Source organism: Protopterus annectens, chromosome 17.part0, assembly GCF_019279795.1.
Source record: "Protopterus annectens isolate FY-2018-M chromosome 17.part0, PAN1.0, whole genome shotgun sequence".
Lineage (NCBI taxonomy): Eukaryota > Metazoa > Chordata > Ceratodontiformes > Protopteridae > Protopterus > Protopterus annectens.
The window spans coordinates 517756964-517782208 of record NC_056751.1 but is presented as its reverse complement, the minus strand read 5'-3'; positions in this window follow the sequence as shown (position 1 = coordinate 517782208).

Below are 25245 nucleotides of genomic sequence, written 5' to 3'. Positions count from 1 at the left end.
TAGAAGTCTGAGTAGACTTTTATGATGGAAATGTTCTCAGTTGGGCAGTTTTGTCATTATTGGTGCATGCATTTTGTTTCATTGTTTCATTGTTTACTGGAAAAATGTTCAAACCAATAAATTTAAAAAACCCTCTAACAACTGTACTGTATTATACAAGGAATATAATTTAATGCAATCAGGAAAGTGCATCACAGAACACATGTATGTTTTGTGTGCAAGGGGCCTATCATTTGAAAATAGCCCAAAGTTAATATTTATCTGCCACTAGGCAAATGTATTTTCTTTGAATGTGGGTTTCAGTGTTGTTTCAATGAATGTGAGTTTCAAGGGCAGAGAAGTTTTAATGCTAAGTCTGCTTTCATTGTGAGACTGCATTGTTTTGTTTAGCAGATGTCTCAGTGTTTGTGCTGTAAAATGCAAAATAAAACTTTCAAATTAAGTCAAAATCATTGTAGAAGTAAAGCAGTATACACATTAGTGTGTATGGTAAATGGGATGAAATAGCCAAGTAATGGTTCATTGGAATGGCTGCAGGGGGGAGGCTCCATTCGACCATGGTTTTGTGAGGGGTAAGGGTGGCAAACTCAAAGACAGCCCTGGCTGAACTATACCTCTCAACTGTCCACATTTTCACAGAATGAATAGATTTTTGCTTCTTATTTTTGGTTTGTTCCTCATAGAATTTGTATTTTTCTGGAAAATCATTTAGAAATGAAGTCACTAAACAGTGACAGACACTGAGTTTCAGACTTCATAACCTTTAGAAAAATGCATGCTAAAGCAAGACCTGTTATTCTATCAGCTGTATCAGTTTATACAAGAAAAATTTTTAGTACTGTTTATATGTTCCCCCAATATAGTTGGCCTTGTCCAGAGTTCATGCATTGACAGGATGAGAGGTAAGTGCAAATAAATTGCTGTATAGAATCAGGCATATCCAAACCTCTCAACTCTCCCCAATTTTGGCTCAAAATGTTGCTCTTCCCCTATTAATCCCTCCACAAAATGGCAATTTTGGAAGAAAACGTGGAGGGTTTACAATTAATAAATAATTGCAATAATCAGAGTTAGAGATTACTTTTATTTAATAAATGCATGTAGATTTTTTTATTTTGTCAGCTGCCCAAGTTAGCAGTACTAATATTAAAAAAGTGTCCCTTCTTTGATAGGTTCCCAGCTGTATTGTGTGGCTATTTTATATTTTTGCATCACATTTTTGGTTCATTTTTTATAAAATTGTGTTTTTTTGGCAAATTAGTGGCAAATCATTAAAGATTGAAGTTAGAAAATAATGACAGACATTTGAGTTTCAGATTTTATACCTTTCAGAAAATTCATACTAATGCAAGACCTACTATTCTATTATCTTTCTAAGTTTATAAGAGCAATATTTAAAAACGGTCCTTATTTTTGGGCCTTTGTCTCACTTCTACATATGGCTTTGTCCAGATTTCTTGCTCTGAGGTTGAGAGGTATGACACTTGTGTCAGGGCCAACACAGTAAGCCAGAGACATTTCAAATTGTGACATACTTGTTGCACCCCACTCCCCCATGTAGTGACTCTGGATGCGTCCAAGCAAGACAAGGAGCAGTTATGCAGTATAAATGTGCAGAGTATCCTCCCATCCAAGGTAGACACAAGTACTACAGTGGCTTTTCATCTGTCCTTGATGTTGCAGAATGTTCTGGTTTCTGTCATATTTATATACTGTTGATTTATGCTTATTATTATTCAGAAAGTGCCTGTTGCTCTGTGTTTATGTAGCAATGTTTTAATGACCATCAGGTAAGCTTTTCTGAGATTGTAAGATGCAAGTAAGCTTTAATAAACATACTGTTAAAGAATTGCCAACAATGAAAGCCTTTCTGTTGTTGCCATGCAGAGAATACTTACATAACTAGATAACGTATAAGCCTTGGGTATTGAAATGCATATGACAGTATTTGTAATACAGGACAGTATTACATTATCTTAAGAAGCTCATTACATTTGTTGGAGACTTACAGTCATCTTTGCGGGCTTTACCTGTAAACTAAACAGAATGCCAATCTATCATGTGTGGTCCATAACCTGTGCAGTAATCCTTTAAGCAATATATCTTGAGCTTGTTTCTTGTCTGCTTTTCATTTTTTACTTTGATAATGTTTTCCCCATGAAACAAGTAGATAGTTGTTGTCGGGCAGCAGGTCTTTTTTGGATAAGAAACATTTTTACAAGTGGGGGCATCACAGAGATTGCTACTTTCAGCATGTTACTTGGTACTTTAATAAAGCTGAATATAAATTATAATTAGAACTGCAGTGCAAGGAGAAGTGGTTTGAGTTGAGTGTTGCTTGTTTTTCTTATACTTGATTTAGACTGTCATTCCAGTAATGTATTTAAAAAGTAATTTATTTTTTCATGCCTCACAACCTTTTTTGTTTCCATCTAGATATTAAGTAACCTGTCACACTGCCAATGCATTGAAATGTTTTCTTCTTCTACACTTCATTTTGTCTGGATTGGACTCTCATAATGATGGTTTGGCACTCAAGGCAGCGTATTTAATTAAAGTTACAGTTTTTGTGGTTTTGAGCATAGCTCCACCCCTTTCTAGTTGGCCACACCCCTTCCCATTGATCCCACCCATTCAGCTGTCTCCAGCAGCCCCTCTTTGATCTGAAGTCACCAGACGCCACTGGAAACTGGACAGTTCACCTTTGCCTCAGATTACTTAAAATCTGTCTGGAGTTAAAGAGACTTGAACTGGAGGCTGAAGAAAGTGAGAAGCAATGTCAGCATTAACTGGAAGCTGAAGAAAGGGAGAAACAGTGTTAGCATGAACTGGATGCTAAACATTGGGAGTCCAAAGTGAAATGTTTCGAGACTGAAGAAAAGGTGAAGCTGCATCAGCATAAAAAGGTGATACTGACTCTTCGACAGGGTCATGGAGGGCGTTTATATCACGTTATCGAAAGATGAAAACAGCAAATGCTATTTCATCTAACCTATAATATCTGAACTACATAATATTGAACATTCAGAACAGCAAATGTTTTCCTTGGGAAAAAATTCTCTATTCTGAAACACATACACACAACACAAGCACACCTAAAAAACATCAATACACACACATACACTTATAATCCTACAACTAACCCTATACTAAACTATACATGCACTACTATCTATCCACGTACCTTAACCCAAAACCTAACCCTAAGGTCCGTCATTATCGCACACTCACATAACCCGTGCCCTAACCCTAACTCACTTAACCCACCCCTAAACCTAATTCACGTAACCCACACCCTAACCCTAACTCACCTAACCTGCACCCTAATCCTAACAACCACACAATCGCACACTTACTTGAACCCGACCCATAAATCTCCACCACAGTGCTGAAAATAGTGAAGCCACAGAACTGGCCAACCAAATTAATTCCCCAGGAAAGAATTCAGTCTTCTGCAGCTTCGCTATTTTTAGCATTCAATTAAAATGGGTTGATATTAGAACATTCGAAATTTTAAAACTTCAATGTTCTGATATAGACCCCATGGTGGTAATGGGAAGGGAGTAACCGAACCCCAGAAGCAATAAACGTCAGTGCATTTCTTCCATAATTTAAAGATGATACTGATTTTGATAGTTTTATTCATATATCTGAAAGGGAATGTAAACAGTATCAGTTAACCAGAGCTCTGGACACAGTTCCTGACCCCCCTTACTCCATGGTAAAGCTGTAACTACTGTTTCTAAATTGTCTGATACTGACTGTTTAAATTATGGAAAAACAATGTTTGCCAGACTGTTTTAAGTTAATACCTGAAGCTTATAGAAAACAATTTTGTGAGGATAGACGCATGGCAGATGAAAGTGTTTGTGATTATATTGTTGAGTTAAGCATTTACTTTCATAGGTGGTAAGTGGGTGTCAGGTCACCACTTTTGAAAGTCTGGCAGACCTTTTGGTGAGGGAATAAGCCCTTAGCACTTTGCCTGAGGACATGAGAATGTGGTTGGCAGACCGAGAATGTGACTCTGCAGATCAGCTGGGTTGAAAAGGGGATCTCTACTTAGCAAGTAGGGTATCATTGAATAAGAAGTGGATACCCAGTGCTGATAAGGGAACCCGTGGTGGGCAGCCTAAATCACTCCAACAGAGTCTACCAGTAACAGGGGAAGCTACTAGTTCAGATACATGGCCAGGACCAATGGTTAGATGTTTTAAATATAACCAGAGGGCCAGGTAGGATACAAATGCCCACTGAAGCAAGGTGGGGAACAAAAGCTGAGGGAGCCAATAAGTGGGAATAACCACCTGCCACTGTTAAGTTGTCTGGAGACAACAGAGGTACCAAGCTATCATCAGAGTTTGTGTCCTACCTTAGTGGATGGAAGACAGGCCACAGCTAAGACAGACACAGCTTCTGACATAACCATTGTGAAGCCTGCAGTGGTTAAGGAAGTGCAGCATTTGCTTGGGCAGTCCACAGCAGTTGGAGCTCTAGGAGGAATCCCATTCAAAATACCCTTGGCTAGGGTTCACCTTGACTGGGAGGTGAAAAAGGGAACAAGCAGGTAGGAGTGTTTGAGGATATACCTGCAGATATCTTACCAGGGAATGATTTTGATAATGTGGTATCTTATGTGCATGCAGTTATACGCAGTCAGGCTTGGAGACAGGCTGGTAGGTCTGGTAGCCCGGGAGGGTACCCAGACAGACCCTGTCCCTGAAACTGGGGCTGGTGATGTGGTTATTTCAGGGAGGGAGCTACCTTGTAGCAGTGAAACTGAAAGTGAACCACAGCTGCTGCTAGGTACTGATGTTCCCGATGACCAGGTGACTGCAAGGACAGAGGTGAGTGGTAGTAGCCAGTTTGACAGGGAGGCACTGTTGTCAGAAGATACTAGGCTTCCTGTGGAAGGGGAGCTGGGAAAGGTCACAAAAGTAGAGTTGAGACAGACACAGCTTTTGGACCCTACCTTATGAGGGTTGAGGAAGATAGATAAGGAGTCACCTGATGCTCAAGGAAAAGGAGACTCTGTATACTGGAACAAAGGGGTACTGTATAGAGACTGGATTCCAGAGGGAGATCTAGAGGGTGATGTAATATGACAGTTGGTAGTGCCCAGAGCCTAGCATTTGACACCACTAACCATAGCCCATGACATACCTTTTGCAGATAACAAAGGGTTACTGTCTAGAGAGTGGCCCCCTAAGGGAGGGCTAGAGGATGAGGTAATATAGCAGTTGGTAGAGCCCAGAGCCTACCATCTGGCACCTCTAGCCATAGCCCATCACATTTATTTTGTAGTCCATATGGGGATAAAGTTTACTAAGAGTCATGTTATGTAGAATTTTTTCTTGTTCTGGGATTGCAAGGGATATAACAGGGTACTGCAGGACCTGTGAGCAGTGCCAAAAGCAGGCAGGGCAGGGGACAAGGCCAAACTCTGTTGATGCCTTTGCCTGTGATTGAGGAGCTATTTCAGATGGTAGCAATGGATATTGTGGGGTCTCTGCATACCCCAAGTTCCACAGGGAAGAAATATATTCTGGTGGTAGTAGATTATGCTACCAGATACCCTGATGTTGTGGCTCTGTTTTCCACTGAGGCAAAGAGGGTAACAGATATTTGGTTGGAGATTTTCAGCAGGCTAGGTTTCCTGAGAGATTTGCTGACTGCCAGAGGTGCTAATTTTATGTCAGATCATCTGGCTTTTCTGTGAAGGTGTTGTGTGGTGGGGCAACTTGGGACTACTCTCGACCATCACCAGAGAAGTGGTCTTGTGGAGAGTTTGAACTCTACACTGGAGACCATGCTATGGGCATTTGCAGACTAATTTGGTTGAAAGTGGGACAAATATTTGCCCCATCTGCCGTTTGCATGCAGAGAGGTACCCCATGAATCTACAGGTTTTTAACTCTTTGATTTACTGTATGGGATAGGGTAAGGGGGCCTTTAGATTTGATTCATGATGAGTGGGAGGGTGAGTGTATATCACACAAACAGTGTGTTGTGGCATATGTCCTAAACCACATGACAAGGCTTAGGGAGCTCATGGGCTTGGCCCATGAGAACCTGACAGGTGCCCAACAGCAGAAAAAAGTCTGGTATGACAGGAATGCTCAAGCCCAAGAGTATGTTTTGGGACAGCAGGTTATGGTGCTTATTCCTGTCAGACAAAAATACACTGCAGATAGAGTGGGAGGGACCTTTGTAAGTGGTAAGGAAGTATTATTAATTACATGGTAAACCTGCTAGGCAGTAGGCAGGGGCACAAGTTGTACTATGTTAACATAATGAAGCTTCAGCATGTCAGGGAGGTACTGGGCAGACTGCAAAGGGCAGGGGTGACCATTATATCCAGTAAGTGTCAGGTGGGTATGGAAGAGGTCTCTTAACTGGAACATAGAATGGGGACTGGTAAGATTAGGCCAGAACCTAATGTGGAAGCTGTTCAGTTGTGGCCCATCCCCTTTAAAAAAAAGCAAGTGAGGACATTCTTGGGGACAGCAGGGTACTATAGAAAGTTTGTTTCCAATTATAGTACAATAGCTGCTCCTCTCATAGATCTGAGAAGGAAAAACAGGCCAGATAACAGGAATGACGATGCAGATGGATTCTCAAGACATGGTATTGGTTAATGTCTTCCCAAACAGGCCTATTTCTCTCAAGCAATGTTTTTCCAGGGTCACTTAAAAAACTAGCTTGTCTTCAAAAGGGGGAGAGATATGATGTGAGGTATTGCCAGCTGTATCAGAAGAAGTGAGACAGTGCATGTGTGGCATATGCTGGCATGACTGGATGAAGTTTTGTAAATAATTTTATGTCATTTGACTGTCACATTAATTTGTACAGATGCTTTGTATTAAATATGTATTTGTAAAAGTTGCTTATGTTAAAAAAATGCTGCAACGGAATGTTATTTTAACAGATTTCTGAATATGAACTGTGCCAGAGTCAGGTGATTAGATGTGATATAATTCTATAACCAGCTAAAAGATGAAACTCTGGCAACAGCAGTTTGTTTTTCTTTGGAATCTGATATATAAATGATCTATGCCAGTTACGCCAGTTCACCTGTTCAGTAGTTGTTAGTTGTACAGTTCAGCGTACTCCATCTCTTCTTGCCTTGTGGAAGTGAACATCTCAGCAGTACATCTTGCCTTGTGATATTAAGTGAGTTAACTTCTCTTTAATTTAATTAGGAAAAGTACCGTGAATTTAGTTTAGTATTATTTCTTTTTCTGCATGTCAAATTCTGTCCAACAGTGTTTTTTCATATTTTCTGTTACTGAAAACTTGAATGTTTGTTGTAAGTAAATATTAAGTATTTTCCTGTTTTCTATTTTTATTATCCATTATTAAATATTTTTATACCTTTTCATTGTGGCTGGTGTTTTAATTAATACTTTTAATATCTTGAGAGTATATGTGCTTATTTCAGCGTCACTGTGGCCACTATGAAAAGCCTTACTGCTTCGGTTCCACTCTATCATTCATATCAGTATTAATTTGACACGGTATAATTGGTTACCCCTTGTAAGACCCTTAGAGCATTTGGCTGGTGGCAGCGACTCTGTAATCTGGAGAGAGTAGACAGCTGGTGAATCTGTGGCAGCCTTTCCCAGGTGTGTGTGTGTGTGTGTGTGTGTGTGTGTGTGTGTGTGTGTGTGTGTGTGTGTGTGTGTGTGTGTGTGTGTGTGTGTGTGAAGAATTAGATATTCAAGTGTGTGTGTGTGTGTGTGTGTGTGTGTGTGTGTGTGTGTGTGTGTGTGTGTGTGTGTGTGTGTGTGTGTGTGTTTGTGTGTGTGTGTGTGTGTGTGTGAAGAATTAGATATTCAAGTGCATGTGTCAGATGTTTGGAACTGGTGCACAGTGCTCAAAGGTGAGTCTTGTCTGGGATCTGGAGAAACAGAGAGTGCAGTCCCATTGGAGCATGTTCTCTGTGTGCTCTTCAGAGAAATTATGCTTGACGCAGAGAGCTGCATTTAAAATACTGTGTAGATCCATTCTTGTCCCATTTTTTAGCAATCACCTCTCACCTGTGTTGGTGGTGAGGACTGGAGCTCCTTGATCACTGGCCTGGAGTAAAGAGAGAGGTGTTGTCACACCCCTGACACAGGAAACAGGTTGCAGTGGAATAGTGGGATCCAGGAATGGAACCAAAGATTTATGCAGACAGACAAACACACACACATACACAGATGTGGCTGTTTATTACAGCTTTCTCAATGTAAGGTAGTAGGCAAATTCAGGTGAAAGGGTTAAAACCCTATACTTTTGACCACAGAAAGTAATGTATTAATATCAGACAGAACTCTGACTGACATCACTGACTGCAAACCTCAGTGACTTTTAACCTTCTGTGATTTATCAGAAAATGAAGATGTGAATGCTTTATAGTTAGTGCAGAGAATTAAGGCTCTAAGCTTGTAACGTGAAGCATTCTGTAGTCGTGAATGGAAGGTTTGATTCTTTATACCACCATTTGCCTTGGGTGTGACTCTGAGCAAGTCATTTACCAGACAGTGCTTCTGCAAAAATAGGTATCTCTTTTAAGAATTGAATTCTGATGACTGAATTTGAACTTCTGGAACACACCCACAAACATACATGCTAAGATTTTGTCTGCAGTATGGAATTCACGCAGCCAAAATGACTGCTTCACTTCAAAAATAAGTATGTTTTAAGAAATTAACTCTAATGGCTGTATTTGATCTTCTAGAGCACATGTATACAAACACCTGCTGTGCTTTCATCTGTAGTGCAGAACACACCTAGCCAAAGTAACTGCTTCCCTGTGCTCTCCCTGGTAGTATTGTAGTACTTCCTGTACTGCATCTTCTGATACTAATTGGGGGTAGGGGGATCTGCACTTGATCATACTTCCTGGTCCCTGAGCCATGAGGAAAAGGAGACTCTTTGACTGCATTATAGATGCAAATTGAATAACTTGAGCAGTCACCCATTTCACTCAATTTATATTAGCCATTGTGTGACATACAATGCAGGGATTATTTACATGCTAAATACTGTTAAAAACAATTATAAAGGGGAATATTATAATCAAAGTTTGAATAAACATGTACAAAACATATGCATTTGTTCATTTATTTGCATATTTATTATTTATTTTTTAACCGGAATAGCAAAACTAATTGTACTGTACTGGACCCATTTCAGTCACAGTCTGGGGTAAACAAACAGTCATACATATGCATACCTCACAAATGGCCTGAGTTTAATAAAATGTCCAGATTTTTGCCTCATATTTTTTGGTCTGTTCCTCATACAATGTGTGTTTTTTTTCTCTGGCAAATCATTGAGAATTGAATTCACTAAATAATGACAGCAATTTCATTTTCAAACTTTGCGTTCATAGGTTCGTATGTTCATAGGTAAGTACTAGGCTAGCTGCCCTTGTGGGCCATTTTAAGCCTAGCCAGTTTCCCTTTTTGTCCTTGAAATAATCTATCTCATTTGTTTAAAGATTGGCATTATCCATCCCATAATCAATGATTATATGTTACATCCAATAAGAATAATTGGGATAATATAGATACAGTAATTTGAGGGAACCATGCATGGGCTAAAGCACTTAGGAACTGCCTGTGTCCATTAGCAGCACACAGCAGTCTTGGAATAAATTTTCTGTTTTCCATCCATAGATCTAAGTTGCAATTGAATATTGGCAAGGAAGAACTTTGTTTTATGTGGATGGGGGTTGGGGGGGGGTCTATCACAGACAATGAATGAATGAATGGATTTCCCATGCTATGACTGATGCAGTACTCTGAACTTCTTCATCTAACAGAACCAAGGATAAAGCAGACACCCACTCCATAAACCTATACTTGTACTAGCACATCATTTTCACTACATGTCATCACAGCTTCCTAACTAAACATTTTCCATTTTGGAATAAGCTGCCCTTGTTCATCAAGCAGAGTAACTCCTCAAGCAAAAGTCATGATGACTGAAGGGTGATAAATTTTCACCTAGGATATGCAGACAGAATCTATTTAATGGGGACATTCTTAATCTCCCACCAGTATTAGGTGGTGTCACTGAGCTTCTTGACGGTCTCTTGGCTGTAAGTTTAGTAAGAACCTGTGAGTATAAAAAGGAACGCAAACATTTGCCAGTTATGTCAACAATGTGTAAAGTTTTTTTTTAAACATGGCGATTAAAGCAGAAGTATTTGTTTCACTACAAAAAGTGTCAGAGCAAAATAGTAATTTTAACCAACTGAATACGTGACAGCTCCAGAGAATGCCTAAATGCTAGCATCATATTTCTAATGCAAGTAATTTTATTTTTAAATGCTCTGGGCTTGGCACGAAAAATAACTGGAGTAATTGGGCCAACTCTAACAAACCATCATGCTGCAAGAAATAGACTTCAATGAAAAGCCCCGTTCTGGCTTTTGCAAGGTACATGAGATTCTGGTCCGAGAAAGCAAAACCAAACTTTCTTTCTATTAGCATCCAAATTAATAAGAGATTGACCATCTACCATCCATAGAAACCTAGAGCATTCAGCAGCTACATTACAGGGTGCTAAAAACTAAACTTCAATGTATATACAAACTGTTTCACTTTATTAAACCCTAAATCTTTGGATTCTATCCTGTTCCGTGTTCAAGACATGCTCCTGTAGCCAAAATACACCTCAAGAAAATGGCTAAATGTCAGTGTCATATTTCTAATCATATAATTGAATTCTACAGTAAATCCTTCTCACCTGCAAAATTCTATAGATTATCTCTGGATATTCACCTTTTTCTTGCCCAGCATACACAGTTCTCTCTATAACACTTTTGTATATAACTGCATTCATATATTGCAAATTAATTACTAAAATACACAACTGCATATAAATGACTGTATCTTCTCAACATCTATCTTTTTGCATGCCACATACAGAAGAATATCTTGGTAGATGTCAAAGTGATTTTTTTTTTTCTGTATTATTCTCTTCTGGGCTAAGACTGAAACTAGATATTTCTGATTACTGTTCCATCCTGATTAACAAATTCAAATAAATACAATTTTATGATGTTAATGAATACTGAATACCTTTCTGGGCCATTTAGTTTTACTAACCACTGTGACACAAGTCATGCTGTGAAAATGTGACATTGCATTAAATAAGATAATTTTAAACCCACTCTTTACTTCATCTGGATGACCACTCAAATTAACAGAGCTTGCTCTAAAGTCTGTTCATATCGTCATGGAGGCCATCTAACAGGAATGTCATGAATTTCTGAGTATCATGCTATAAATAGCCTGCAGAAAAAAGAAGTCATAAAATATTCTCTTAACTTTCAGCAGTACTACTGTATATTATACAGATGAAAGACAAAATAAAGCACATACACAATAAAGAAAAATAAAGATCCACTTAAAAGGACCTGAAGGGACATGACCCAGAAAGGACAACTCAAAAAAAAAAAAAAAAAATATATATATATCTATCTATATATATATATATATATATATATATATATATATATATATATATATATATATATACATATCTGCATTAATTCAATATGCATTTTACATAATGTGCACTTTGTGTTTCACACAAGAATATGTAAAATAAACTGCAAAGTTATCCTCACTCTCAAAACAGGTTTGAGAGTATGTAAACATATAAGACTCCCAACAAGTACTGATGTTCAAACCTTCTTATAAAATATCTTACCACACTCGATATTACTAAATTCATAGATTAATAATAGACCAACTGGCATTTATGGGCCATTTTAAGCCTAGGCAATTATCTCATGTGAGAATCAATCCCTGTGTTTGCAAGGTAAACACTTTAACCATTATGCCAACTTGTTTTACATTCATTCTTACATGTGTAGGTTTACTACTATAACCTGCATTTGAAAGATTACTTCATATCAACCTGAGATGGCTAAATGCTTGCTTCTGATCAAAGCCCCCAGATGGAAACATAGGAATACACACACACACACACACACACACACACACACACACACACACACACACACACACACACACACACACACACACACACACACACACTATTTCCATGACAACAGATGTCAGGAGGTTTAATAAATTCCAGTTTGTATGTGATATTTTATTAAGTAATTCATAACATGATCTGGGATTTCTGGAAGCATTTGGGTTCTCATTTGTAGTGTAGTTACGATTTTCATACCTTCAGACAATGCAACTTGAATATAGAATAATAGTTCTTCTCTCAAGCTATAATATGCCTGCATTAAATAACAAGGGTATTTAGCACTTTCTGTCCAGTCAGTCATTACAGCTTAAGAGCTATACTACATTCTTTTCTTGGTGTCTTTCAAAAGTTCCTGGAGCTAGTATCATGATCCAGTGAATTTCCAAATCTTCTTTAAGCAAATATACGTTGCATATATCCAGACATATTCAGTTTAACATCCATCTATGTGACTTGTATTATAATTTTTGAAGCATCAACATCATTCATGGTAGTTTTGTAGGTGCTTCATGGAGGGTCTGTTTGAAGATGCTTTGCAACTGTTTATGGTCAATATATACATGAATATTTTTCTCATATACGTAATGTCATTTCTGACATATGTGCACTATGTCTAGAATTTCTCAGTCTGTGTGAATGCAGTAACTAGATGCATTTACAACTGTTCTGCCATCCTGCAGTAGTACTGTCACTCCCTCTTAATGATTTAGACCCCCTTTAAAATCTGTGAGCAATGTTTCATAAAAATATTTAAGTGACTTTGCAGTAGTTACACACCTCCTTAGTTATTCTACACTCCTAGTTTGTTCTTGAGCCCAACTCAGAATTATATCCCGCTGATACAAGAAATCAAGAATTATACATAGATTGAACTTGGACAATTGTTCTACCACCTGCCACCCCCCCGCCAAGAAGGGGAATAATGTAGGAGGATTTGCAAATTTGTAACAGCATATGGTATGTCTACACTTGGGTGAACCCTGTTAGCTATCAGCCAATGATACAAACTAAGAGATCTCTGTCAGATAGATTGCTCAATCTTTTATCATAATGCATGGCAGTAACTCACATCAAAATGCATTCAATTATATTCCCAATGTCTTCCAAGCATTCATTCAGATCAGCTGCAACTTTTTGAATTACCACTGAAGCCACAGAAATGGCATATGGTAGTTTCAAGAATTTATCTTTCCAGTGGTATGCCAGAGGTACATAGCTTTGAACTGCCTTCATCAAACTTGATTTGTTAAAACTACTAATTAGCATCTAAAACTGAAAAGAATGTTGCATTTGCCATAGTAGTGATCATTTAATCTACTGTCTGCCGAAGATACTGTTTCCTCATGATCCATTTGTTAAATTCTTCCACAACTAAATACATTCTGACTTTGTCTCTCAGTTCACAAAAGTTAACATACTGCTGGTTCATTCTTTATACTCTGTATCTTTATCAATCATACCCAGATGTTCTGTCTGTTTAGGTGCTTACTATGTGTTACTTTTCACAGCTACAGGCACTCTGCATAAGGAGCAAATCAATAGTACTGCTGCTAGTGACAACTAGATGTGATATTTTCTCTTCAAGCAACCTTCAATTATGTCAGAAAAGTTTTCTAGAATATCAGTGTTAGCACGAGTACATTCCATGCTGTGCTTCAGAATTTGTGCACTTTTGATATGAGAAAACTTTTTTAAAATAAAATTCTGGTTGCCAGTTATACCAAAGGCTTCTCTGTCTAAGTCCAGCTGTTTCTGTACTGACTTTTGGCTTACCACCACACTTACACAATTGTCTGCTGAAGTGTTCTGTCTCTGACTCGGTCAACATGTAAATTCTACTCTTGCACTTAAATCATTTCCCACTTGTAGGAGTTCCATTCTTTTAATTAGCCACCGTGGTATCCATTCATCCTTACCATGTGCATTGGTTTGTGCTAAAAGGGATTGCAGACTTACTGCTTGAAACAGTATGTAAATCACATTTCTTAAAATCACAGTTCAAGTTGTTGTGACTAACAGGCTTCAGTGTATGCCCTGAGCAAAACATAAGTGCACGACCAGACCCATTAGCTTGCAGTTTAATAGTAGCCTCCAGAATATGGACTCTAACATTATGTTACACTCTGGTTCTATAGCAAGGTCAAATGCAGTATAAGTATTTTATAAACATTTTATATAACCAACCAGACTTCTTTTCATATCATAGTGTCACATTTTATTAGTTTGAAAGCCCAGTTTCCAGTGCTTCCAATTCCACATGATCTACCTAATAATGTTTCAATTTTTGTAACTGTTTGCTATTGAACTGCATTTTTGTATTTTGGTCTTTCACAACACACATCTTATAGACTTTACATTACTTATTTTCATGATTAATGTCAATGCATGAAATTAATATGGTTCTTAGTGTTTCGTTTATATCTGGTTGACATCTTGGATATTATGTTTTTTCAACCATGTCCAGTCCTGCTAATCATTAAATTAAAAACATTAAAATAAAAAAACTTTTATTTCTAATATTCACTTTTGACAATTATTTTACTTGAATCATTTAATGTTTAGAGTTAGTTCTGAGACATATTAGTGAGTCCATTAAAAAATACACACTAGTTTTAATACTTGCAGTATCCGCATTTATTGTTACCAGTAAGGCAGTCCGCCTCACCAGTTATGTAATAGGTTCTATGTTTACACCTAGGCTTAAGAGGATAGTGTATTACACATTTGCATGTGAAGAACATTATTTCACAACACCATGCACTTAAAAATAACCATGAAATTATTATGACATTGATAGTGTGTATATACACAAGTACCATTCATTTTAGTAGTAAGATTTTTTGTTTTTGTCCCTGTTCTCTCCTGCTCTGTTTAATGTTTAAAGTTTTTCAACTTGTATATAATATAGTATTGTTGTTCAGAGTAACATATGTGTTTTAATGTTTTTAAAGGATATAACATCAAGTACGAAGTATACAAAACCTCGTACCTTACTTTTTATATCTTATTATTGTGTAAAGTGGCTGTTATGGTTCTTTGAATTAACATTCGCACATCGTTTTTTCAAAATAGTAAATCAGAATTGTTCTGAACTAAAAGTGTTAATGATAGGTTTATACTTATCATGTGACCATTGCATTTAATTTAAATGTTTTGAATTCATGCTGTGCTATCATCTGAAGAAGTCTGTTTACTTAACAGACGAAAAGCGCTTAACTTGATTTTGTTGGTTATTGCTTTTACCTTTGTTGTGGAGGCAGTATTCACTGCAATTTTTGTTTTGTTCAAATTTTATTAAATTCATTTTAGTACGTTGCCTCCTGGGACATTTTTTGTCTTTTGCAACAGTTTCTTCTAGTTTTGGTGTTTGATCTTATAGACTTTACATTACTTATTTTCATGATTAATGTCAATGCATGAAATTAATATGGTTCTTAGCTTTTTATTTATATCTGGTTGACATCTTGGATATTATGTTTTTCTACCATGTCCAGTCCTACTAATCATTACCTATATTATTGCCAACGTTTAACTTTATTTTCTCTCTATTTTTAGATTCACTGTCAAATTTGAACATGCCTTTGAAATTAGTTGATTTTCATTACATGTTCAATAGTTTACTAATACAATACAGGACAAGTTTTGTGGCTTTTTCAAGTGTTAAGTTTTACTTTCTTAATAGTAAGCCTCTTATGTGGTCATACGTAATGCAGACATTTTTGTATTTGATTAAAGAGCCACTCACCTATACAGAGTCAAATTCATGTATGCTGTGTCTCCTATCAGTCACATATACAGCAGTGTTTTTTGAGACCCCTGATTTCTGGAAATGAATGAATATCTGAATTAAACTAAGTTATACTTTGCTTCATAATTTGCCTAGAATTTTCTTTGCAACACTTCCAAACTGCTTTTTCTCCATTTAGGGTAGAGGCACTGAATACCTCGATAACTTTTATGCATTCTAAGTGAAAAAATATCACACATTTAACTAATTTGTCAAAGAGGCCACTTGAAGTGAAATACAGTTCATGTATTCAGGTTTAGGGCTTCCCTTTTTTTCTGACAAGCATCCCTTTGGTTTCAAAGCCCATAGAGGTTGAATCAATATTATTCTGAACCAAAAATGAAACTACACTTTCCGGAAAATTGAAGAAATAATTATGTCATATAATTGCCTGGAAAATACATATTTTCAATATTTCATTAGCTTCTGTCAGGGAAAAAGGTACGGTAGGCAAATGCACTTTAATTGATAAAATAAGGATGCCACAAAAGAAAGAAAGAAATTCAAACAAGACATGTTATAGCTTGTTAAAGGTCCAAGAATAATTAGATAAAAGGACATGCAGAAGAAGAAACCAATCTTCAATTGCCACTGTGCAGCACAATTTTTAGAGATGGCTAGAAGCTTATTTAGCAAGTAAGCACGGAATATCTATTATCAAAACACAGGGCTTTCAAAGTGAAGCTGATTTCAAAACAAAGTGTGCTACTAGCATCTGAGAGGCTGAAATCCAAGGAAACCAACTTATCTCTACCATTTCAAAGAAGTTAATTCTTGTATCCATTCTCTTGCTAACTTAATTTCTTCCGACACAATGTTGATCAGTAAAATAAGGTTTTACTAATGCAATAAAAAGTAAAGTGAACCAAACCACGACAATAAGAAGGCATATAACTCCACCACAGCAATAAGAAGGCATAACATTCCACCAAATAAACATTTAATGTTAGTGCTTTCACAGTTAACACTGACTTCTTCATCAGATGATGATGCCTTCTTATTGCTGTGGTGGAGTTATATGCCTTCTTATTGTCGTGGTTTGGTTCGCTTTACTTTTTATTGCATTACCATAGTTCTGTGCTTTGCAGCTCTAACTGAAGAACCTTGTCTTATCCTGGTTGCCTGTATTGTTTGTTTTTGTAAGGTTTTACTAATGAACAGATATGTGATAGGAATGTTGTTTTTCTAGATGTGTACTTGCAGTTGAACTACTTGGTCACATGACTCATGCTTCATGGACCACTACATATTTATAGAGTATTACAACACTACCTGCAATCAAAGAGAACAGAGTTCCAAAATGGGTCGGATTGGTCATCTCAATAAAACTTGCTACTGCCACCTGCATTGCCATTACCCAGTGTCATAGCTAGTTGATCATATAGTGGCTCAGGAGTGAAAGGGGAGAAGGGGTAAAGGGAGATATTGCTACAGAGTGATCATCCACCATCCGGTGAAACAACCTGTTCCCTCCATTTTCCAGGCTGTAGCAAAGCCAGCACTTTAGAACTTATTTAGTTAACCTTTTTTGAAGCAGTTAGTTGTGTATTTGTTAAACTGTACTACATAACATGAAACAAATAGCAATAAACAATTGAATAATTTCTGTTACTTAAAATGGTGAAATGTCCTGTTATTACATTTTTCTTTTTCCTTTTCTTTATTTTATTTTTATATAGATAAGTAGATAGCTAGCTAACTAGATAGACATATGTTTTTCTTTTAATCAGAAAACTTGAAACATGTAGAAACATAGCCAATATGAGATTAAAAAGGTCCAAACCAAGCATAGAAAGATGTACCCCATTTTTTTCTCTGATTAACTAACCTCCTTGCTTTTCTATAACTCAGCAATTGATGACAACATGCCAAAATAACTAATGTACAATAGCAGACCATGCCAAGCCTGCTCCTGGTGAAATTTTTAATTAAAGAAAGATCCCTCATAATATAACATAACAGTTCATGCTTTAGAATAAAACCCAAGTCTTTATCCGCTTCTTGAGATATAGCAGGACAAGAAGCAGTTTCGTGCAAGAAATGGGTCAATGTTGCCAGCAGATGCTCCCACTTAACACCAAGAGTCCTTTCCATATAACTTCATGGTGGAGGTGATACAAGCCTAACTGTGTTTCATTTGAATGAACTGTTTCTCTTTGAAACTTGCAAAGTAAAATATTAACTGATTTTTTTCTGAAATAGACAATAAAAATGTGAATGCAGAAGAAAATGTAAATTTAATGCATGTATTTCAAATGGGCATTGACAGACCATATACTAGTTCCCTTTAGCACATCAGGAAACTGACCCTGGTAAGCTAAATCAGAGGCCTGACATATCTTGAAAGAGCATGGTGAATACCCACATGATTTTAAACCTTTGCCGAGTAAGAGCAATAAACAATGAAGCATCCTGATCTTTAAGTGCTATTTGTATCTTATACGGGGAAAATAATAAACTTTTCTAAATAATGCAAAATAAATTAGCAGGACCAGCCCTTTCATTATGAGGCAAACAAATATAAAATGGTATGAACTGCTTTAATGCCAATCTGTATATGCCATCTTTATATAAAAGACCACTCTACTTCAATTACTCATACTTTCTTGGGGATCTGTGTGGGAATTTGAGCTGCAAGGGAAACAAAGAGTCAGAAAAACATTGTACTTGCCAGGAATATGCTCTGCAACAAGTGGAATGTTTATATTCCAAATAATTCAGACAAGCATCTTTAACCCAGAATTAACCTAAAAAGGTTTTGAGTACTTTTTGATTAAAACTTTTACCACTGCCTGATTATCCGATCTAAAAATAACCTTCATCTTTTTAATTTTATCCTGCCATATAAGTGCTACAACCCAGATGGGCATAATCTCTAAAAATGCAATGTTTTTTCTCCTTTCTTCTTGCATACTTGCTCCTAAGGGGCTGACAACCATTGACCTTTGAAATATGCCTCTATACCATAACCTCCCACTGCATCCATGAAAAGCTGAAATGAATAATTGGATACCCAGTCCCAGAAAGTATAGCTGTTAAACTGCAATAGAAAGTTAGCCTCTAAACAAAAATTCAGCTTTTTCTGACACTATGATGCTTTTTACAACCACCCATAGTAAATTCCCTAGTGATCGATTAAAAGCACTGACTGGAATGATATCTCTGCAAGCAAAATTCAGTAAACCTACATGCTACAAGCTCTAAAATGTGTCTTACTGAATTTTTTTTGGAAGCTAAGAAAATTTTCATGTAAGCAAAAATCTTGTCTAACTTGCTCTTTGTCAGATGTAAGGTAGAACTAGGTGCATCTATTTCAATCCCTGTAAGGGTGATTGTTGTATGTATATGAGACAATGGTATACCCAGTCTTTGCAAAAATCCAAGAAAGACCAGAGACCACCCCTAGCCCCTGAATCTTCTTCCTCCATGATAAGAAAATCTGCAAGTGATGCACTCCATCTTGGACACAGGACCTTTGTTTTCAAGGCCTTAACAATGCCAAATTGAAATGTTCAAAAGTGGTGCTAGCCCCTGAGTTGCCCATAGGCATGGCTAGGTCAAAAAAGTAATTATTCTCAAATCACATTCCAAATGAGCTACAGTCTTGGGTGCAAATAGGAAAAAGATGAAATGCCACTGTAGTATCAAGTTTGGCTAACCACCAGTCTTTGCGTTTATCAATAACTCATACTGTATCTTCCAGCAAAGAATACTGACTTTGGCATTTACTGTATCAATGCCTCAGTATCTTAACTGAGGAACCATCAGAAAAGATAAATAATGTATTGCCCTACATTCTGCATCTGTTTTCTTGGTCACTAGCCTGAAAGGAGTGATAGTCAATGATTCAAAGAATGCTTCTGAAATTGGCCGGTTGTACTGCTTTTCACAACTTCCTCACTCAGTAGACTCTTATTATTATTTTCCTTTCATCCAAGTGATTTGTAATTCTTGCAAGAAGATTCATTAGAACATTCAGCTTAATTTAAAAACCCAGCCTGAAACCATCTAAAAGCTTAATTGCAGCTTTTTTAGGGTGATCCTGAAGTAAGGCTGATATTTCCAAACTTATAGCTTTATGAATCCATGATTACTTTTTTAACTCAGTGAAGGGCATGATATGTTTTAAAACCTCAAATGAAGAGTCACCCTTATCCATTTAAACATCGGTCACATTATTAATATTGAATGATGATGTATTAATCAGGAAAACATTACTAATACCTTTGAGCCAACACTTATATGCAGCATGCCTACCCCAATAAATATTGGATTTATGAGGAAACTTGCATGAAGACCAAATACAGTTAATAGCATTAAACACCCACCATACCTCTCAACTGTCCAGATTTTTGCAGAATGTTCAAATCTTTGCCTCATATTTTCTTGTGTTTTCCTCATAAAATTTGTGGTTTTCTAGTAAATTAATGAGATTTCAGGACACTAAATAATTCTAAATAATGACAGATATTTGAGTTTCTGATCTCATATCCTTCAGAAAATACATAATAATTGAAAACCTGTTATTCTATGGACTTTCAAAATTTATAGGAGCTCATTTTAAAATCTGTCACTATTTTTGGGCCTTTGTCCCCCCATTCTATCTGGCTTTGTCCAGATTTCTTGTGCTGAGTGGTTGAGAGATGTACATCAAACATGTCTTGCTTTTGAAACCTGATAGATTTTTAGATTGATTGAAATTTACTCTAGGGTTATGAATCAAGACAATGAGCCATGTATCTGTATGCCACTCTTCTGATCTTAACTGCTTATTTGTGGTCTAAAGCTTGCTGCATTTTTGGTCATACATAGCCAAGACAGACTGTCATTGTCAAGATGTGCCTCCTTGATAATAAGTAAAGTAACTCAATCAAGTGATGTCTTAGTCCAGGTCTTTTTCTAGAATTACCACCAAATAATATATAAAAGTCAGAAGCCAATTCTCTGATGACTAAATGTTAATATTCTTTAACTGATGCCTACCAAATATAGCCAATGCCTCAACTAAATCCTTTCACCCTACGGTATAATTTTGTATAATTCCTTGTATGCCATACATATCTTTAAGACCAATAGGGAAACATATTTACCATGCCATTTTTTTTCTTTATCTGACTGAATAATTAATGAGGTAAAAGTCATTCCCATGTATGCTTCAGGTACAATATGCTAAGATAAAATACCTTCACTGCGAGATATGTCTAACTGAAATGTAAATACCAGCCCTTACTCTCTCCCCATCTAAAGGCAAAACTGGAAAGTCATAGTGGCCTGCCCTGTCAGGAACCAAATTATCATAGGTTCATAGGTTTATAGGTAAGTGCTAGGCTATTTGCCCTTGCGGGCCATTTTAAGCCTAGCCATTTTCCCTTTTTGTACTAGAAATAACCTAACCTATCCCATTAGGTTGACCTTACCTATCATGTTTGATAATTATATATTACTCCTAATAAGAATAACTGGGATCTTAGCATAGATAATCTGAGGGGGATCATGCATGGGATAAAGGATTTATGAGCTGCATCTGTCCATTAGCAATACAGAAAGCAGTCCTGGGGTAAATTTTCTGTTTCCCATCCATAGATCTAAATTGTGCTTGAAAATGGACAGGGATGAACTTTGTTTTATGTGGATGGGAAGTATCCCCTGCGAAATATACCTGTCTCTCAAAGCCATTTTACTGACATTGCAGAAGATGTTTAGATCCTTAGACCAAGTATTTCAGATGACATTTGACTTGCTGATGTGTAGTAAATCAATCAGTAATGGGTCAGAGGATATCTTGTATGCCAGCCACAGGTCACCTTTTAGCAGTCTGTCAGATACTGAGTATAGTGACAGTGCTCTGAATCGGTTCCTTTATGACATGTTGTTTAGGCCTTCTATCCATTTAGTAAGGTATCTCTGTAGGTGTTCCAGTTGTTGCATGTGTCTGAACCGATACATGACAAAGGGGGCATTACATTAATTTGCTGGCTTAATGAAGGCTGAGCGTTAGCGGAACAATGTCATCTCTAGATCTAGACACACTCCCTTTGGTTATAAGCTTTGAAATATACAAGGACTTTCTTAAAAAATAGACACATGTTGGTCAAAAGTTATAGTAGGTCACTGAACAATTAAGTTCTCAAATCTCACACAACTAGGTCATTTCTTAGTTGTGGTAGTTCCCTGGGGCATATGACTTCACAAAGGATACAGTAATACACCTCTGGCATTTAGATTTAGACCATGATTTTGACACCAAATATTTATTTTAGACAAACATTCCTGCAGGATGGCAAAGTCATTAGGGGATTCAATTAATATTCTGAGCTGTCATTTATCTGCAAACTAGTCAATCAGATCCCTTTGGTATTAGCTTTTACTTCAGAAAAATAGATGATAAACAGGAGAGGTCCCAGCACAAAACTCTGGGGAATTCGACTGGTGACTGGTCTCTTTGTGGAGGTAACTCCCCCAGTTTTGATTATATGTTTCCTATATGTGAGGTAGTTGGTAATCCTGGGGTGGAGGAGTAACATGGCAACATATGGGTTTATTCCAGTTTAATTAGCTTTCCTATAATGCTTGAGTGGGGAACTGTGTCAAAAGCTTTGGCCGGGTTGAGGTATGTGGTGTGTAATTTTTATGTTCATCCATTGCTCTGGTGACATTTTCAAAAAAAAAATTACCAGGTTGAGTAAGCATGATTTGCCTTTGCCATCAGTGTGTGTAATTTAAAAATATCTTTTCGAAAGATGCTGAGATCCTGTTCCCCACTGAGTAAGACACCTGGATCTCCTGTCATCATTAAATATATCTAAAAAGACTGCAAGTAATCATCAATTTGTTGTACCTGACCATCCCATTCTACTTGTTCCTACTCAGTTATCTCCATACCTGTAGGATTTGCCACTAAAATCTCACTTGCACCAGATGCAGACATGTCCTTTTTTAAATTCTATTTTACTTGTTTGTACAATACAGTAAAATACATTTTTGAAAGCAGCCTCCATTGTCATCTTATTGCAAGAAACGCGTTCAACTACCTTAACTTTTTCATAACTAATCCAAGTCTTTTGTTTCTGATCATTTAACATCTGTGTCAGCATTTTTGTCTTTATTCCACCTTTTTACCCTCTTATGCAGTTCAACCCTAACTTAATTTTGTTCCACTTCTGTTAGCGTTTCTTTCAGTTTCCTCAACATTTCATCATCTCTCTCTCTCTGATATCTTGCCTTTCTCTGTCTGGAACCTTTGCAATGCTCTCTTCATCTCCTTTATTTTATCACTTTTGAATCTTCTCTCCTTCCACCTTGACTATCTCTGTCTGACTTGTTTTCACCCACCATTTGCTTAAGCATATTACTGAGCCATTTCTCTTTCTTTACACCACTCCTTTTTGAATTATCTTGCCTCCCTCTTTTCACTTGCCCCAGTCCCGCACTCTATTACTTATATAGTATGATTTGAAATTGACCTAACACTTCATTTTAATGTGTACTGTTTATTTGCATTGCCTGATGAGAATTATATTTGCATTGCCTGTAATGTGCTAGCAAACTTCCTTTTAATATCTCCTCATCCCTTTACCCACTTTTACTCTCTGTCTTCTCTTGTAACACAGTCTTTACCTCCCTATCTATCCTGTCTCAGTGCACTCCTTCTCTAAATATTTATCTGACTATCCCTACCTACTTCTGCTCATTCTCCACCCTCCCTTTTCAGTTTACTTTTCTGTTTCTCTCCCCATTGCCACCATACCAAATTTTGAATGTGTAACCTCAGTCCCTGCCTATTTCTAGCTGACGGACATTATCATCTTTACTTGCTGGCTGCTTCTTGTATAAATGTTGGTTCTTTTCTCTTTCTTTTTGAATTACAGCATCTCTCCTGCTTGAAAACATTTCTACCTCCCACAACTGGTTCCTCGTTTGAACTCAGAGGAATACTAGCTACCTACAATTATGGACCTGGATGAAATCCCTTACAATGTTATAGTGTACGTGTCTGCCTACTGTTATTAAAACATTTACCTTTTGTACAACTGCTTTGTCTATTGTAGCCTGCACACATGCCGAGCCTCCCCCGATATCCGTCCTTTTTTAGCCATTTTTTTACTTTAACATGCACTTTTTTTCCCTACTGTTAATTACCTCTCCTACTGTAATAACGTACTCATTTTGCCACTAAGTGGCATTCATTTGATTACATTTTAAGCTTGCACATCTCCCAAAGCTTTTTCTATATTGGATTTTTAATTTTCTACCTAATTCGGGTGCTTTAACACACAAGTTAGCTGCTTGCTGAATTGTATTTACTCCTTAGCTAAAAACAGCCTTTCCTTTTAACATTAAGCTGTGTAACACACCCTAGATAAAATACAGCCTGTTTCTATCCTTATCAATCACTCTAACACTGAAGCTCTCGTTCCAGAGATATAGAAATCCTTTTACACAATCCCTCTCCACAAAGGAGGTAACTCCACTGACCCCTCAAACTATTGCCCAATAGCTATACTGTCCCCACTTTCCAAGATATTTGAAAAATGCATTCATTCCCAGCTACTTAAACACTTGTTTGAAAATAATGTCCTAATTCCCAGTTAGGATGGTTTTAGACTCCATCACAGCACCTCTATCGCATTGCTCTTTTTCACCCAAACAGTGGTAGAAGCCCGTGATTACAACCTACTTCTCTCCTGTCTATTCCTTGATCTCTCCAAGGCCTTTAATACTGTCACCCACTCTAAACTGTTAACTAAACTTTCTGATCTTCATCTTTCTCTCCTCTCTATATCCTGGTTCTCTAGTTATTTATCTAACAGACTTCAGTCTATACACTGGCAAACTGTCACCTTTCTATTTCTACCCATCAATACTGTAGTTCCCCAAGGCTCTATGCTGAGTCTTCTCTTATTCAATATCTTTGCTATCAACTTACAGTCCATTACTAACCTCTCAACCCTTTTACAATATGCTGAAGACTCCACACTCATAACCACTGCCCACACCATCCATAAACTTCTTTCTCGTACCCAAGACATTTTCACTTCCATTGAGACCTGACTCACTGACAATCAATTAATATTAACCCCCCCACCGCAAAAAACTAAACTTTTGCTATTCCTCCCTAAATACCTTGCACAACATAAATCCTCTTTCTTTGTTGCCTACCTCAACAAAACCATCATCATACCCGAACCACACACCAAATTACTTGGTGTTACCATCAACGATTAACTAAAATTCGACATACATATCAATCTATGCATAAAAAAAAAAAACACCAAAAATTTGGCCTGCTGTATTGAAATCATAAATTTCTTCCTAACTCCTCTAAAACCCTCCCTAGCCTTATCTGTCCTCTTACCCAGTCTTCTGTATGCAGCCCCAGTCCTCAATAACCTTCAATCTTCTCTTCTCAGAAAACTAGAAAAAAACTATAATAAAATAACTAAATTCGCCAGTAA